This window comes from Grus americana, chromosome 3, assembly GCF_028858705.1.
Source record: "Grus americana isolate bGruAme1 chromosome 3, bGruAme1.mat, whole genome shotgun sequence".
NCBI classification, from domain to species: Eukaryota; Metazoa; Chordata; class Aves; order Gruiformes; family Gruidae; genus Grus; species Grus americana.
The window spans coordinates 28797384-28817108 of NC_072854.1; positions in this window are offsets into that span (position 1 = coordinate 28797384).

A 19725-nucleotide genomic window follows, 5' to 3' on the forward strand; every position below is an offset into this window, starting at 1 on the left:
CAGAAATCACCTGTGGATGGTATCCATCTGAGAATCTTAAAACCAAATATATAAAACTACAGGACATACAAATCATCAACAGATTGGAACAAAAAAAAAGAAAATTCTTCACTAAACACATTTCAAGATATGTCACAATATTAAAAGGTCAGAAAGAGTTCAGCTAACTCTCCAAACCGTAGTCAAGCATTATGGAAATTTTGTTCAAAATGAAGCCTAACATGGGGAAGGGTTCGATATTATACAGCATCTTTATCAATTTACATACTCTTAAGTATAAACTTATATAATTGCTTATCGTAAACCCTGTCAAAGTGTGTAATACTAGCAGCTCAACAGTTTAAGAAAAACACTTCTTGCTAAATATAGGATTGAAAATAACTACCCTGCAGGACCTTGAAAGAGAGAAGCTTTGGAGCCTTAAAGGAACCTAAATCTCTCCACCTTCTATAAAAAGAACTATTTTAGGCAAAACATTTCATTAGGCACCTAAAACTTAGGAACCGGTCAGGTGTCTAATTTAGGATTAAATGCAGGTGTTACCACTAGTATGAAAAAAAAAAAACCACAGAAGATATCTTCTTTTGACAATGTATATTCTAGTTCAGCAGATGGCTTTGAAGTGATGCTTATTCCACTCATAAAGATTCGTCTGTTTTTAAAGAAATTATAGAATCAATACTTCATATATATTGCCATCTTACTGGATCATAGAAGAAAAATTCTGCGACTGGAAAAGTCACTGGAAGATTTTAAGGCTCTTAGCAATATACAAAAGAAGGTGTGTGGAAGACAGAAAATGATATGAAAAATGAGTTAGCATTTTATTAACTGTAAACCATGGAAAGATGTTATAAATTATTTCACAATTTATTTGATCAAAACTGAGCATATCTGAATGAAATTTTTTAATGGGTAATGGGAGATATAGACATTTCCAGTTCGGAAGAATAAAAAAGCTTACCAGCTTTGTGAGTCAGTTTTCCTTAGAGAACAATTCCTCTATGAAAACACTTTTAAATTCCCAGTTTCTCTTTCTAGGTAAGAGCACTTTGACTTCTAAAATATCCTTAGTCCACACTGAGCATTCTCACCTATAAGATTTAGAAAAATCAGTATGAACCCAAATTTTAAAGCCTTCAGATCATGCGTAGTTTCAAAACTTTTCACAAGTCTTCCCCTTGTCCTTGCTTCTCTAACATTAGCAAAGCCATTTGATGCTCCCAGCAGTTTCTTTTTGGAGAAGTCATCAGTATTTAGTTGTACTCATAATAGGTCTCTTAGAGATGTGCAGAGTAAATGGAGAAGGTCAGAAACTTAAAAGACAGGAAATTTAAAAAGCAGGCAAACATTTAGCAAGTTTGTGAAAAAAAAAAAAAAAAGTTTTCACTGTCTGACCAGCTCCAGTTATAAAGTAATTAGAATGAAAATGTTAAAAGCTCAGCAAATGTTGTTAAATCTGCTCATAATGATGGAGTTTATTTGCCATTTGTGCCAGAGCAAATGGATTTGCTTTATTTCAGGAGCTTGCTGTATTAGCCTCAACTATTGCACAGCTCAGTTCACCCATGAAGCAAATGGATGATGAGTCATTCTTTTTTTCTGAATAGAGCATTAAGTGCAGTCTCATCTTGCTATTATTTAATTTTCCAAATAAGCCATTCCAAAGTTCTATGAACTCTGTGATTATACAATGTTTTTATTTTTTTTTAGGAGATGAAATTTAAGGACTGATCATACCATTGTAACCTATATCCCACTTCAGTCAGTATCATACTAATTTTATGTAATGACTGAACAATCATATTGCCTCTGATCTTAATTTTATAGGATTTTGATTTATTATTTTAAACTTTGACATCTCAAGGGCAATTCAAACTTACAGATTTACAAAACTTTTAATAATTACTATGCATTTCTATAAATTTAGTGTACTGTACACAAATGGGAAATCAACAGCTGTTAAAAGAAAAACTTGTGAGAAATCTACAACACAGTGATACTTCCCAAACTATGTAAATGTCAGCTACCTAAGAGTTCCTAAAATGTAATTACATTCATTTTTTAGGAATATCAAAATACAAAGCCTGATGGATTTGAAGAGATTTATTTTAAAATAATTTTTAAAATTAATTATGCAAAACTACTTTTTTCTGCTCCTGTATTTGCAATTTACATTTTTATCCTCATATACTTCATTTTAAACATAACTCGCTCATGATAATACCACAAAACATTCATATTTTAACTACAGAATGGACATCTATTGAGCACCTTTGGAATCATTTCCCAGAACAGACTACCCACACCATAAAAGACCTGTGCAAGCACGAAGTGACTATGGTATTTACAATATTAGTTGAATCCTTTATTGTTTCCAAAGGTTTTCTGATTAAGTCCACTAAAAAGAGAAAAATAATCAAATTGTCATGGATGCAGGTTTTGTGGGGTTTTTTCTGGGTGTTTTTTTGTTTTGTTTTGTGGGGGTTTTTTGCTTCCTTTCCTAAATGACCGTTGTTTTTAATTTGAGCATTGCCATTGACGATGGATGTTGAATGCAGCACAAGGACACTGCAGCAGACGTGCTCCAATCTGCTGGAACCGCTGTCAGGCTGCCCACCAGCACTGCCTCCCACTGACTCTACGGGAAGGTCTAGGTTTTTTGCTTGTCTCTAAAACAGAAGGAGGGGGAGTATTTCTCTGCCATAGAAAAAGGAGTTGTTTGGGTTTGTTGGGTTTTGGTTTTTTTTTTTTTTTTCTGAGGGCAGACTTGTTTAGACACTTTCTTTTGGGAGTTTAAACCTTTCTCAAAATAAAATGTTGATGCATCAGACTATCAGATTGGTCGCTTGATTTAAGTTATTTGTCTTCCAAGTAATTCAGAACAATTTCCATTCCATCCATCCTCTTCCCTTTTCTGCTATATACCATTCAATTTATATATCAGAAGACTGGGGTTATAGCTGTATATCATCTTGACTAGAGCTTTTTAAAAATAATTCCATATCTCTTCCATCTCTTTGCAGAATTACAAAGTCCTACTTTACTTTTTTTTTTTTAATTAATATAAATGAAATAACTGGACTTCTTATGTTTAGGCTCTACATTGCTGTCTGTCTTCTGCTGAGCACCTGTCTTATGCTGAACTGAACTGCTTTTTATCCTCTCGTATAAATCTATATTCAGAGAAATCTGTAAAGAGCATGTGTGTAGCTGAGGGAAAGTCTGCTGAATGCATAATGGCAATATATCTTTTTCAGTTAATTTCTGCTTATATCTTTTTCTCCTATAAACAGCAGTTTTTACATTTAATTACAAGAAAAAATAAATAGAGAGGTGTAAGAAGGGGAAAGGAAAGAGGTTTCTTAATGAACTCAGTACTGAGGTAGTGACACAAGCATAAGCTTCAAGCCATACTAGATAATGTACTGGCAGTTACTCTTTGTGAGAGGGATGATGTCTCACCAAACTAGGCAATTGTTCCCTGTAAGACCCAGAGAACTTAATCCCTCTTGGCTGATACTACAGTTTTCCTGAGTCACTAAACCATCTGACAGAAAAAATAATTAATCCATTTTCTGCTATACCAAGGTTATGTGTTTCTACTGAATGCAGATGTGGATATGTTACCATACGAAGCCTGGTATCTGATCACACGTAGCTAGAAACAGCTACCCATTTAGCAGAAAAACTTCAGATATCCCCATAAAACTGGAATATTGGCAGAAAATCTGCACATTTTGCCTTCTGCACTTGTTTCAAGTTTATATATTTCTTGGTTTAAGCAGAGAGAGTTGTGCTGGCTTAAATACAGTGTGTTTACTAGAAAGAATATTTCTTAAGGTTGGAAGTAGGCAACTTCATGAAAGACCAGATGCCAACTATGGAATTTCTGCATCAGCTTGCTTTCCTTTGCTCCCTGTTCCCCCAAGGCGCATGGCTTTGGACATATGAATCAGGTGGCTGCATCTGATTAGCTAGAAAGAAAATCCTTCGATAGTAATAGGATAAGTTATCTGCATTTCTTATTTAGGACTGTAGGCTATATTCTGATTAGAAACTATGTTACAATTTTATAAATAAGATATTAATTACTTAAGGAAGAGGCTTCAAATTGTTTACTTCCCCCCCCCCCGCCCCTCAATTATACTTACTACAAAACCAAAAAGAAATAACACTTCCTCTCTACTTAAGAGACAATTTTGTGCTACAATCATCAAATTGTTGTTACCTTCTTAGGCAATTCCAAAGTGTCAAGGTTTAACCTGGCAGGCAGCTAGAACAACCATACAGCCATTCACTCACCCCTCCCACCCCCCCCACATGAGATGGGAGAGAGAATTGGGGGGAAAAAAAAGTAAAACTCGGGGGTTGAGATAAACACAGTTTAATATGACAGAAAAGGAAGAAAATAATAATTAATAATAATAATAATGATGATGATAGTAGTAGTAGTAGTAGTGGTGGTGGTGGTAGTAGTAGTAGTAGTAGTAGTAAAAGAATATACAAAGCAGGTGATGCACAGCACAATTGCTCACCATTGATGCCCAGCTAGTTCCTGAGCCACAGTCTAAACTTCCAGCCAGCTTCTCCCAAGTTATATACGGAGCATGACATCATATGATACGGAATATCCCTTCAGTCAGTTGGGGTCAGCTGTCCTGGCTGTGTCCCCTCGCAGCTTCTTGTGCACCCCCAGCCTCCTTGCTGGAGGGGCAGTATGAGAAGCTGAACAGTTCTTGACTTAGTGTAAGCATTTCCTAGCAACAACCAAAATATCAGTGTGTTATCAATATTATTCTCATACTAAATCCAAAACACAGCACTATACCAACTGCTAGGAAGAAAATTAACTCTATCCCAACTGAAACCAGGACACACAGAAATTTCTCACTTGGAAAATAGTGGATTTTTTCAAGTTCTCTTAACCTTATTAAGTTCCCTGGTTTTGTAAATTGATTTTATCTTGTTGCCTTATGACCTTTCACAAGAAATTTATTCTGGTTTGACACAAAGGGAAAGGATAAGTAGCGATTGTAACTATCAATTACCCAACACTGACTTCATCTGTTCATCAAAGTTCTTTGTAATTTTTCCACACTTCTAGGGGGTCTTTTCTGTATTGCAGGAATTCAAGTTGACCAAACTAGATGTCGGCAAAGTTGGTGTTTTACATTAGTAACTTGGTAGATGTTAGATTTGACATATGTTGTGCTGTTATCATCAGACTCATTTTTAAAAAGCCACTGTAAGATTGATTAAGCCACACCACTGCATGTAAATTAAGGAAGGGAATTAGGGAAGTCCAGACTCAGGTATGAGAAGAGCCGGAACTCATGTGAGCTGTTCACTACAGCTCCACAGGAATCCTTCATGTGTACCAGTGTTCTACTCTGTGCTTGCACCTGCAAAAGGCAGCTCAGGGACTGCAAATTCAGCTTTGGGAGAAGGAATCATCATAGAATCATAGAATCATAGAATGGTTTGGGTTGGAAGGGACCTCAAAGATCATCTAGTTCCAACCCCCCTGTACCCCACAGGCAGGGACACCCTCCACTAGACCAGGTTGCCCAAAGCCCCATCCAACCTGGTCTTAAACACTTCCAGGGATGGGGCATCCACAACCTCTCTGGGCAACCTGTTGCAGTGCCTCACCACTCTAACAGTAAAGAATTTCTTTCTAACATCTAATCTAAACCGAACCTCCTTCAGCTTGAACCCATTACCCCTTGTCCTGTCACTACACTCCCTCATAAACAGTCCCTCACCAGCTTTGCTGTAGGCCCCTTCAGGTACTGGAAGGCTGCAATTAGATCTCCCCAGAGCCGCCTTTTCTCCAGGCTGAACAACCCCAACTCTCTCAGCCTGTCCTCACAGGAGACGTGCTCCATCCCTCTGATCAGCATCACGGCCCTCCTCTGGACTCGCTCCAACAGCTCCATGTCTCTCCTGTACTGGGGCCCCCAGAGCTGGACGCAGTACTCCAGGTGGGGTCTCACAAGAGCAGAGTAGAGGGGCAGGATCACCTCCCTCAACCTGCTGGTCACGCCTCTTTTGATGCAGCCCAGGACATGGTTGTCTTTCTGGGCTGCAGGTGCACACTGCCGGCTCATGTTGAGCTTCTCATCAATCAGTACCCCCAAGTCCTTCTCCTCGGGACTGCTTTCAATCCATTCCTTGCCCAGCCTATAGTCATGCCTGGGATTGCGCTGACCCACATGCAAGACCTTGCACTTGGCCTCGTTGAACTTCATGCGGTTCTCACGGGCCCACCTCTCCAGCCTGTCAAGGTCCCTCTGGGTGGCATCCCTTCCCTCTAGTGTGTCGATCACACCACACAGCTTGGTGTTGTCGGCAAACTTGCTGAGGGTGCACTCGATCCCACTGTCCATGTCACTGACAAAGATGTTGAACACTGCCGGTCCCAATACCGACCCCTGAGGAACACCACTCGTCACCGTTCTCCACTTGGACATTGAACCGTTGACCACAACTCTTTGAGTGCGACCATCCAGCCAGTTCCTCATCCACCGAGTGGTCCATCCATGGAATTCATGTCTCTCCAATTTAGAGACAAGGTTGTTGTGCAGGACAGTGTCAAATGCCTTGCACAAGTCCAGGTAGATGATGTCAGCTGCCCTTCCCTTATCCACAGACACTGCAACCCCATCATAAAAGGCCACCAAATTTGTCAGGCACGATTTGCCCTTAGTGAAGCTGTGTTGGCTGTCACCACTCACCTCCCTATTTTCCATGTGCCTGAGCACAGTCTCCAGGAGGGTCTGCTCCATGATCTTGCCAGGCACGGAGGTGAGACTGACTGGCCTGTAGTTCCCTGGGTCTCCCTTTTTTCCCTTCTTAAAAATGGGGGTTATGTTCCCCCTCTTCCAGTCAGCGGGAATTTTGCAGGACTGCCATGGACTTCTCAAATATGATGGAGGGTGGCTTGGCCACTTCATCCGCCAGTTCCCTCAAGACCCACGGATGCATCTCATCAGGTCCCATGGACTTGTGCACCTTCAGGTTCCTTAGATATTCTCAAACGTGATCTTCTCCTACAGTGGGCGGTTCTGCATTCTCCCAGTCCCTGCCTTCTGTGACCTGGGCAGTGTGGCTCAAGCATTTGCTAGTGAAGACTGAGGCAAAGAAGTCGTTGAGTACCTCAGCCTTCTCTGTATCCTGGGTAACCAGGTCACCCATTTCATTCCGGAGGGGACCCACATTTTCCCTCATCCTCCTCTTATCACTGACATACCTATAGAAGCTTTTCTTGTTGTCCTTGACATCTCTGGCCAACCTAATTTCTATCAGGGCTTTGGCTTTCCTAACCTGCTCCCTGGCTGCTCGGACAGTTTCTCTGTATTCTTCCCAGGCTACCTGCCCTTGCTTCCACCCTCTGTAGGCTTCCTTTTTTTGTTTGATTTTGCCCAGGAGCTCCTTGTTCATCCATGGGGGCCTCTTGGTGTTTTTGCTTGACTTCCTCTTTGTTGGGATGTATCGCTCCTGAGCTTGGAGGAGGTGACCCTTGAATATTAGCCAGCTGTCTTGGGCTCCTCTTCCTTCCAGGGCTTTGTCCCAAATAAGCAATTCCAGAGTGGGAGAAGTAAGAAAAAGACCTTATCCAAAATCTGTATATACATTCTAGGGGAAACAAAAATAAATAAGAGCCCAGCAAACAATAGGTGTCATCCTGTTTTTCTGGACCTTCTTTTGAATGCTTGGCAGTGTTTTTCCCTACAGTTCTATGCTTTGCCTTAGGCTTGAGAAGAAATTGTTCTAGTTTAAGAAGCAGCTGGTCTGACTGTGCTATTCTTTTGACTTCCTCAGATACTATTAGTTTAGTGAATTACTATATGAAGTTGATGCCCAGCTAAAAAGGAATTCGATAACTGTATTTATGCCAAAATAATTTATTGCAGCATCAGATAAAACCAATTCAATTAAAAATAAAAAGGAATTATCTGGTACCTCATGAGTCAAAACAGATAAACACAGGTTTGCAGTTAAAAAGATGCCAAAAAAAAAAAAAAAAAAGACCAGTGGTATAAGCCATAAAATTACACTCCTCAGAAACTAAAGCAGTCACTTTTTCACAGATATTCTATAGGCATTCAGGTCTAGGGTGTGTACAAAATATTTTAAAAATATGTACATTGCTTTCCTGGTTAAGCTCTACCTTGGGTTCTGTTATCTTAATTTTTTTCAATAGGTCACCTAGGAACATTGTATATGCTACCAAGACACAAGGTCTCTCATGTTTCTTGTATGCTTAAAGCCATCATTGATAGATATTCAGTGGCCTTGAAGCCCAGCAAAGACTGCCCTGGATATGTCCTTCTAAATAAATTTTTCTTTATCTTTCCACTGGGTGCTGCAGGCCCAAATTATCCATATGCTATTTACTACATTTGTATTCAAATAGTTTTGTAAGACCTTTCTATCTGCCAACACTTGCGGTAGCAGTGACAGCTATCCCTAATCCTTGGCAGACATGCTTCTATTTGAGAGAGGGAAACTAAGTTCATATGTGCTATCAGTGACCTCAACATAATTTGAGAGCCCTCGTTTTCTGAAAGCAGGCTGTAGTTCTGTGGTGGGTTGACCCTGGCTAGGGGCCAGGTGCCCACCAGAGCCGCTCTCTCACTGCCCTCATTCACTAAACAGGGGAGAAAAGGCATAACGAAACGCTTGTGGGTCGAGATAAGGACAGGGAGAGATCACTCACTAATTATCGTCACGAGCAAAACAGACTGAACTTAGAGAAGAAATTCATCTGATTTATTACTAAGCAAAACAGAGTAGAGGAATGAGAAATAAAATCAACTCTTAAAACACCTCCCTCCACCCCTCCCATCTTCCCGGGCTCAACTTCACTCCCGGCTTCAACCTCCTCCCCCTCAGCGGAACAGGGGGATGGGGAATGGGGGTTACGGTCAGTTCAGCACACGGTGTTTCTGCCGCTTCTTCATCCTCAGGGGGAGGACTCCTCTCATTGTTCCCCTGCTCCAGCATGGAGTCCCTCTCATGGGAGACGCTCCTTCATGAACTTCTCCAATGTGAGTCTCTCCCACAGGCTACAGTCCTTCATGAACTTCTCCAACGTGAGTCTCTCCCACAGGCTACAGTCCTTCACGAACTGCTCCAGCGTGGGGTCTCTCCCACGGGGTGCAGACCTTCAGGAGCAAACTGCTCCAGCGTGGGGTCCCCCACGGGGTCACAGGTCCTGCCAGCAAACCTGCCCTGGCGTGGGACCCTCTCTCCATGGGTCCACAGGTCCTGCCAGGACCTTGCTCCAGCATGGGCTTCCCACGGGCCACAGCCTCCTTCAGGTGCCTCCACCTGCTCCGGCGTGGGGTCCTCCACAGGCTGCAGGTGGAATCTCTACACCCCCTCATCCTTCCTCCATGGGCTGCAGGGGGACAGCCTGCCTCACCATGGTCTTCACCACAGGCTGCAGGGGGATCTCTGCTCTGGTGCCCGGAGCACCTCCTCCCCCTCCTTCTGCACTGACCTTGGTGTCTGCAGAGTTTCTTACATCTTCTCACTCCTCTCTCCAGCTGAAAAAGCTCTCTCTTAGTGTTTTTCTTCTTCTTAAATATGTTATCACAGAGGCGCTGATTGGCTTGGCCTTGGCCAGCGGCGGGTCCATCTTGGAGCCGGCTGGCATTGGCTCTATCAGACACAGGGGAAGCTTCTAGCAGCTTCTCACAGAAGCCACCCCTGTAGCCCCCCCGCTACCAAAACCTTGCCACGCAAACCCAACACAAGTTCTAAGAAGTCTCCTAATGTGTCTATGTAGAAAACACTTAAAGTGGTACTGCAAACCTACTACCACAGCAATTTGATGTTGACTCTACTGCCAACACCACAGTTTGGTTGAGAAGAATGACCCATTTCTGCACAAGCACAGGTTCTTTGAACTGAAAATTTTCATCCCACATAGCCGGGGCTAGCCCCTTGCACAGCTCTGTGACAGTCTATTTCCTCATTGAAATTCTGGAGTCATGGTTGATCACACATTCAAGATGATAAGAGTCTACCCTGCGGAGTGGAACTGCTTCACTCAGAAGTGTTATTGTTAGATCCTGTCAGAGAGCTAGCATTAACATGTCCTAAGATTCTCGTCAAGGCAAAAGCAAGCTTTTTCTGAAGATTATTATGTTGGTGGAGGTGAATTAAAGCCTAGGAGAAAACTGTACTTCAGTCACTAAAACATGATTAGGGAGATTAGCTTATAAGTAAAAGCAATTTTTTGATTTAAGCTGTAGGTAGTGAGACATTTTAAAGTGCTTGAACTCTAAACCAAGACAGTAGCTAAACTGTCTGCAAGGGATATTGCCAAAACATCAATTCTTTAAGTCGCTAAAAGAGATGTCTCACATATCTGTTAACAACAAAACAGGGTTTAAGTCTGTGAGGACTACGAGAGAAGCAAAGGTTGCACCAGATTTCTCATGAAAAAAATAACCCTATTGCTAGCTAAAAGGACGCATCTTTAAAACCATCAAAATTCGCTTCCTAAAACATAGAACTTTCCTGTGTTCTGGACCTTCAGGATGGTTTGTACCTACATTTCCATCAGACCTATAAACCTTTGTTTCCTGGGTCTGGAAACCATCATTCACTAGGCGCATACCTTTCTTTGGACCCGATACAGACGCAGGATGCAGCAGGAGCAGATGACTGGACCCAGGCACTGTGAAGCACTCACATGTGTCATAATCTAGTTATGGTTTATGAGTGTAGATATTAAAACAAGAGTGAGAAAAGTTATGTACTTCTGGTTGTTTATTTTGTAAACTGTAGTCATTATTTTCTCATGTAAATGTGACAGGAGGACTGGCTTGATTTTCAAAATCTAAGCAAGTCACCTCAGAGCCCTGCTTCTCTACTGCATGGAAAATGCCCTCAGGGCATTTGAAAATTTAATAGTAAACTTTAGTGATATCTAATATTGTAATAAAGTAGAAGTTCACCAGATTAGTTCAAGCAATAACACATGATCCAATTTATTATAAAATGTATTCATTTGATTAGACTTATGAGAAGTAACAAAGACTCTGAAATGAATAAACTTACTAAATCAATTTATAATATATGACAAATTAAGAAGATTACTGCAGTGTCTCACAAGTGTCTACAAAACTAAGTAAAAATTAATGATAAGCAAAAATGTGCTCCCTTTGTGGTTTATTGTCATCCAGCTGCATCCAGCTATGAAAGGGCTATCAAACAAAACACTAATTAGTAGTCAGTTCAAGACAGTTTCAGAAAGTAATCCCTTGGCTTCCAGTATCTTTTTGATACTGTCACAAATTCAGGAAAGTGCCTGGAGCTGCACAAACCCTGTTTCTGCTTAGGGGCAGAAGCTAGTCATGAAGTACGCAGGCTTCCTATGCAATATGTGAAGGATAAAGCAGCTGAGAATGGCATCCACAAGGAGTATCAGTCTGAACGAGAGCTGCCTGCAAGGCTATGTCTTATCCCATGTCTCTTTATGGTCTTTGGCAACTAGCTCCCATGCTGCAGGGAAGCCTCTCCAAAGCGTTAAAACCCCTTTCCTTGAACAGCATCCCTTTCCCATGGAGTGTCAGTTGCGGTGACAGCACTGCTTAGGCACTTCCATGTTAGTTATAGCTGTCTATCCTCCACGATGTGGAATATGGGGTCCACCTCCTCTTCCCTAGATATACATTGATTTTCAGGAAAGTCATCCAAACATTAGTCTAGACATCCAAACATAAGTTTATCTTAGTCTCTTCATCGCCTTCCACAGTAAAGTTTCATTAGAATCCCTTCTGCTGAAGCTTTTTCACTGTTTGGAGCAATTACATATCTACCAGCCAAAACAAGAGCACGTGTGTGTGACTGTAGCCTCACGATTAGGGCACTTTCCAGAGAAGAAGACAATGCAGTTTCAACTCTCACATGAGCAAATGCTTAACATCTAATACAAACACTATCATTAAAAGAGGGACTGCAACCCAGGTATCTTCTTTCAAGTGAATGCCCTAAACTGCCAGACCAGAGCCTAATTTTCCTTTGGCCCAGGAAATACTGAAGATACTTTACTGTTCTGGAATTTTTAACAAAGCTTTTCTTTGTAAGAGTTTACAGCCTACTGACTATGCAAGGTGCAAGATGCATGTTCTTCGAATAAAGAGTAGAATAAAAACAGGTACTGATTTAATGTATTAGCCACTCAACTACTGAAAAAAGAGCAGCATTGTCAAATCTTCCAGTTGCCTTTTAAAAGGCCTGATCTCTATGTTCATTTTCAGGTGCCAAGCACGGGGAAAATATTTGTGAAATGAACACTTCTGTTTAGTTCAGTCCTATAAGAGCACTTGAGAAAGGGTCAGGGTTTAAAGTATAACCTACAGCCTTTAATATTGGCTTGCTTTCCAATCATCATATTAGCTCACTTGGTTTCACTTATGAAGTCCTTACTCATGGTTTGCATAAAATATCTAGGTACACTGATGAGACCTGAAGATCCTGATGTCAAAATACAGATTAGACAATACAGAAAATAGAAAATAGCTTTTGTAGAAGTAGATTGTGTTTTAACATTCTGGGATTCATTTCAACAGAAACTACAGATCTCAAAGCCAGCTACCTGACTTTAAGCAAGTCAGTGCTATATTCCTTTATAGTTAATGGAGAGAAATAAGCACATCTAGAAGGGGATTTATCTAATTTACCTTAGATATCTATTTATCTGCATTGACTGTAAAGGGAACTTCAGCTTATTAAAACAGATTTAGGCAAAAATTTTCAGATACTACCTTAGGTAAGATGGAGCCCAGCCTCTGTGTCTAAATTCAGCAAAATTTCTTCAGATCACGTGTGATTCATATTCACAGAAAAATCTTTTTGGGTCACTGTAAACTACAATTTGGTAACTTTAGCAAGAACTGAAGTTGACTGTTGATGATTCAGCCTAAGGCCATTTTATAAACATACTTGTCCTGAGTATATCTTAACCTGGGAACTTCAGCACACTTTCCTCTTCTTCCTCCACAAATCCCACAAATAGAGATTTCAACCTATGAAACAAACAAAAAAACCACTTACCACCCAAAAAACCCCGAAACAACAATGCTGATGATAGATATAGTAGCTCAAGGAAGAATTATTCTGTGGTCCTGCTCTTGAAATTCACAGCTCTTTTATCATTCTTTTTTACTATTCCTTTAGAGTTTGAGAGAGAGATCACTTAAGAGATTCCAGTGATATTGATCCTATATCCACTTAAGTCTTTTATACCTGGATTTTTGCAAAGAAAAATAAAAACCATCTTTTACTTCAGTGACTTCAAAGCCCATATCAAGCCTTTTACTGTAAAAGTAGAGATTTATTTTTTTTTAATCTAGTTTTCTTTGTTTTCCTCAGCCTTTCATAATATTGTTCTAATGTTATATTCTGAAGCAGACTAGTCCTTAAAAATGTTGTCTTCTTTCTGGGACCGCTTCTTTATGTAAATCCTTAATTTTCAACACCAGCTCTTCTTTCTGGAATGCCAAGCCTCCAGTTCTCCCCTTCTAAATAGTCTATGTGCAGAAGCACAATGCATGATCAGCCTCCTGACCGGTGGTTCTATGTCATGTCTCTTTATTAACTGGAGAATTTAGGGTGTTCCACTTTTGTCTAGTCCAGATATTATCAAAATTTACAGCTAGCCTGTACCAGTTGCAGCTAACATATAGCAGGCTTTTAACAGTTAAAACAAATAACAAAATAAAATTTATATAATCATTTTTAAAATCTACATGACATAGTAGCTAACGTACCAAGAAGTTCTTCATGAAATGTTAGTGTATTTCTGCATTTTTAATGTAATTTATTTTTAAATTTTTGGAGAAATAACAGAAAGATTTCTCATTGCTCTTATATGTGATTATATGGTACCTTGCATATATAATATCACAAAATCTTTGTACAAATAATAATTCTATCTTAAAGAAAAGAGGAAGAAATTAAAATTGTACTGTCTTCCAGTTCCAAGATGGCCCACTATAGTAAGATCTCATTTTTATCATATGTATAGTGATCTTTTGGTTTGGTTAACTAAGAAACACTTTCCATTCTGAAACATTATCGGAGCCTTTCTTTGGGGTAGCTTGTATACCTATGTTATTTGTAGGAACTCTGACAGGGGAAAAGTTCTGGCGCCAGGAAAACACCAATGGCCGATGCCAGGAAATCATCTTCAGATTTGACTGGGCAATAAACTACAGAGAAATGCTGCTTTCCTGTTGGGGTTTCCATTATTGCTTTTTGACTGGCAGCATACCAAAGCCACAGACGACCTAAGCATGGAACCCTGCTCCTCCTGCAGCCACATTAACATCCACTGCAGTGAGAAGCACTGGGAGAAAAATTTCAATCCTTTGCTTCCCAGGGCAAAAGTAGTTGTAAGAAAAAGAGATATGCGTGTGATTATAGAGATCTGGGAAGGATATCTAGAAACCTCTTCACTCCTGAAGATTAGGAGGGACATGATGCAGACATAAACAAATAAATGTAATAGGTAGGAAAGCATGAGTTACAGCTCATTACATTGGACAACTGACATGAATGAACATGGATCTTTCTCAACTTGGTTTTCATAGGGCATTTCATATTCCACTGAATTTTCCCAAGCTGCAATTCAAACTGTACTTATGATTTTGTACTAGTTCTCAGAATAAAATTTCTATTTGTGCCACATTTTACAGAAGAGATACTTACTTCCCCAAATCCCTTTTGTAGTGACTGATTTACATTAGATGCCAATTGTTTCCCACCTACTTGTTAGCACAGCTAATCTTATATCTTCAGTAGCAGTGATGGAGGTCAGTGGCAAGTCTCAAATCTGAATTGATGTTGCATACAAAAGAGTGGGGAATTATTACAGTTGAACACAATAAAATCTGTCATGGTTACTAATTCTTACTTATCTGTATTAGCCTGTGATGCTGAGACCCTATGTAGTCATTTATTCATTCAAGAGTTTGTAAAATATCTATGGATAAAGCACATTTATCACTGAAACGACATAGGAATGCTTCTTACATTTTTGGTAATGTCATTATTTTTCTCTATGGTGTTTCATTGAGCTAGCTATAATGAGGCCAAACCCAGTAGTGATTAGCAGTAGGCACTTGGCAGGAAATGAAACATCTGGCCCAGAGGGGAAGAGAACGGTGGCCTCTCCATGACTGCTATTGATCCAGTCCCATTGAGGTCAACGTTTGGGAGCTTTCAAATATTCAAACAGTTTGGATTTATTACATTTGTTTCGAATACATTGTGACCTGAAACAATTTCTGTATTTTAGCTTGTCCCCCCTAAAATTTTTAATTGCAAGGTACAGAGATTTACTTCATGCTGATCTTTTGCAAATTGAAGTCTACCTGTGGAGCAGTGGGACAAATTAGTAGAGCTGGTATTGTAAGATTTCACTGATTTGTATTTTAAAATGGATCTATTACAGAGATCTGAGTTACTTCCACTTTTTTGTAAGGAGAAACTATATCAAATGGCTACTGCAAACTGAAATATTGTTCATTTTCTTTTTTAAAAAGTTGTAAACATCCACAAGCAGTTTTTATGAACCAGTTTTCATAGACTGTTTTGACGATCAGACAGAACATTTAAAGAGATAGCCTGATTCCCAAGGTAAAAAAGTGTAATATTTTTACTCATCTATTCCTTTACACAGTCCAATAATTGTGGATGGCTACAGCATGAATTTCAGAAAGTCAGCCAATTTTGGTTTAGGATATCTAATGATAGGGAATCCACTGCTTATGTTAGTAGTGTAAATTACTAACTTTCAGTTTATTTTTAATGGGCTGGTATCAACATTATGCTTTTTGTCTCTAAGTTATACTGTTTATCCATGTAATGTATGCAAAAAATAGAGGAAAACAGGTGGTAGAAATCCTCCTAATTCAAGCTGATTAGTTTATACCAACTGATAGGCAAATCTGAAACGTTACAAACAGGGTTCATCTGAAGCTATATTGAGAAGATGATATCACGCTGTGCTGCATTATGTTTGATTAAAGCCACTTCTTCAGAAAAAGAATTAAATTAAAAAAGAAAAATAGAAAAGAATGGTATGACTGATTAAAGTTGAAGATAACAAAAGAGAAGGATTTTTTTGTTTTGTTTTGATTGGAATAACAAAAAAAAGTGATGGACATTCATACTATATGTGTTATAGTTGCCTCCTATATTTAACATGACTCCTTATGTTTCTCATCTCCTATTCTGAAATGTTTGAATTGTGGAGTAATTTAATACTCTCTTACATGCAAATGAACGCATAGGGCTTTGTTAGAATGAAAAGGCTGGCTAGGCTGTGGGTGTGACAGGAAGAACAGAGTGTCTAAAAATGATCATGTTAAAACTGCCCTTGGGGGAAATAGCTTGAACTCATTTTAAGCATCAGGGAAGACTGGGATGAAAAGAAGAGCAAATCCCCTTCAGTGTCAAGACAGTGCATGCTCAGTCACATTGTAATTTCAAATGTGCATGTTGGAATGCCAAGCAGTTGGAGTAATTCCGTTTCTTGTCTCAAGCATGTGTGTACTGAGACAGCTACAAATAAGAGATATTAACTGTTAAACTGTTAGATGTATCTTGTTAGTATGTCTGGGAAACACTTGTGATGTCACACAAAAAGCCTATATGGTGATGCTGAGCCACTGAAAACTACTTGTGAAAGATAAAGACATCTCTAACTGCATTGCATCTTGTAACGGTGAAATACATGTATTCAGTTATAGGGAACACTAAAGTTTTAAAAGCGTATGTGGCAAATCAGGAAATGTATCTTTGAGGACTTAAAAAGACATAGTTTTGATTCTGCTAATAATACGTTCAAAGAAGGCTTCACTCAAGTTTATGTATATTCAACATGCAAAACTGCAGCAGCACCCACACATGCGTACACACAAAAGAAGCCTCATGTGGGTCTGAACGCTATATACTGCAAGACATTTATAAAACATGCTTTTGCTTGACTTTCACTGTTAAGCATGATAATAGTACTACAGCATGTTACCCATCAATGATTGAGTCCATGCATTTAATAATGAACGTTTTTCTTCTCGTTCTGTGTTACGATGAGTCATTGTTTTGATGCAAACCTCAGCCAAAAAATTCAAGCACTCTCACCTAAAAAGCAAATTGCTGAGAATCCCTTACAAAGCAGTAAATCAACACAGCTCTTACTGGCTGTGATGATCAAGGCATGCTGAGGATACTGAAAACCTCAGAGGAATGTAGTCTATGAGGAACAGACCAGATATAGTTGCGTTTTAATATGTTATGCACTTTTCTCCTTAGAAAATCTCATTATTGACGTCAACTTGAAACATAAGTTTTAACACAATACTGTCCTTACTTGTTACAGCTATGGCTTACATTGAGTATACTGGATCCTTACTAGTCTTCATTTAATTGTTGTTTAACAAATTTTCTTTTTCTTTAAAAGTCCATCAGTGTTACAAGTCAATAATTATGCTGCAGGAGATGAATAGCTTACTGTGTGTATCAATACAGTGTGTGTATATATATATGTGTATATATATTCATACACATACACACACATATCTTGTTTGGCGAGGTTATTTAAGGAAAACTTCCCCACTTCAGTAATATCTCATCTGATGTCTGAATAGTTTTTATCTCTTTGGCATTATAGATTATTTTTCTGCATGTGGGAAGTGAATCTTTCCTTTCATGTACCTTCAGATCTTGTGTCTTCAAGACAGGGAAGAGGATTTTGGAAGTGGATCTAATATTTTGGAATGTTCTGAAATGTTACAGAAAGATATGATTAGTGGGTTTCTGCAGCAGATCTTATATGTACAGGCACAGCGGGGTCTGCTGGCTCCCCAGGCTGAGTGCTGGTGCTGTCCCAAAAGTGGGATTGTTTACCCGGTGTGCAGTATGCCAATATGCAAACAGAGCAGAGGTCTTTTATTTATTTCATGTCTGTGCAGAGATGGGTGCTAGGTGGTAATTCCACAAAGCTAGCACACTGCACACAATCTATAACATATTTATCTTGTTACAGGATTAGAAAAACCCACCTAAATTTACGTTAATTGATTATTAATTACCACATAATCTACTATTGGTCAAGCACATTTATGCTCCTTGAGGGTGTGTGGGGGTAATTTGCATAGTCCTTTAATTGGGTGGGTGGTTGCAAACTCCCCCAGCCACCTTTCCCTTTCCCTTAGTTACTGCCAATTTTTGTTGACTTCAGGCCTCTCTGGCAATCGCCCAGTTCTCCACGCCTTTTGGGGCAGGATGTTTCCTTTTTATCAGTTTTTCAGCTCTTTTTCAAAGGTATAGTTGTTAGCAAAGCAAGGTAGCGCATTTAACCATAAATTAAACAGTGTCTAAGCACTAACCCAAACACATTTCTGTGCCTCTAAAGTGGAAAATTCTACTTTATAGATATCACTGGTAGCAACAGGTGCTCCCCAGGGGTCCATCAGGGCAGGGCCAGGCAGCCAGGGCCCGTCCCACCACCCCAGCCAGGAGCAGGGCAGCCGGGGGGCACCAGGGCAGCCCCAGCCCCAGGCATCGGGCACCTCCATGGGGATGGGAACAGGCTGAGGCCGGGCCAGGACATGGACCATGGCTGGGCAGGGCAGGGTGGTGGGAAGCTGGAGACCAGCCCTGCTGCGGCATTGCTGGGACAGGGGCTGACGGCCCCGGGGGGCTGATGTGGGGTCCTGGGCTGTAGGTAGGATGAGGGGAGGCCTGGGGAGGTGGTGGGGGGCAGGCCACAATAGTCAGGACTGGTGGTGCCCTTAGGGACCCCAGAGTACAGCTACAGAAGAAGCAGCAATTCACAGCTATAGGATTTAGTCCTGAAAATTCTTACGGCTTCCTTGCTGGGATTACACATGCCTCACAGATAACTTCTGCTGAGATGCAGGCCAACAGTTTCCAGAAATGAAATACATATTGATCTGAAAGAGCAGTGAAAACACTCTCATTTGTTTGACTTGCCAGAGGCTGTATAAATGTCCTGAGTCACTGCTTATGTACCCTGAATATCATCTCTGTCTGCCTAAAAAGCCTGTTAGTATCATAACTATTTTATGAAAAGGTAAACATTGCATTTGGAAATCTATAGGTTACCGGCATACTGTGCTGCCAGGCAGTTGTTCGCCCTGTCGGACTGTGCGAAGGGCTTGGGGCAGAGCGGCAAGCTGTCTTCCCCCCAGGCAGGGATCAGCCTTCTGTCTGCAGGGGTCGGAGGCTCGTCCTAAATGGCTAGTTAGCATGACATCAGCATCTGGAGTGTACATGTTCAGTAGCATGATCACAGGCTCTTCAATGCCAGTTGCCCTCAGTGCCAAAGAATGGCCTAGGCTGCTTCGATTTACTGGTAGGAATGTAGCTATACAGTCTATGAAGCATATTTATCTCCCTTGCTTTATACTATGACCTCTTATTCCCTTCATATAAATGAAACCCATCAAACATTTAGCATTTTTGAGTGTTAATGAAGTTAAAATTGGTCAACTTTAAGATTTTGTGTTATGTTCAAGTGGCATTGTATAGTGCTTTGCCTATTTGAGGCAGAAGAGGTAGGCTCTGTCTTTGAAACTGCAGTGTAGTTGTTAAAGTGCTGCTAAAAATGTCCAGGAACATGACTCTTCTTTGCTGTAAGACAAGAAATGAAGGATATTTTTAATCAGCATGAAT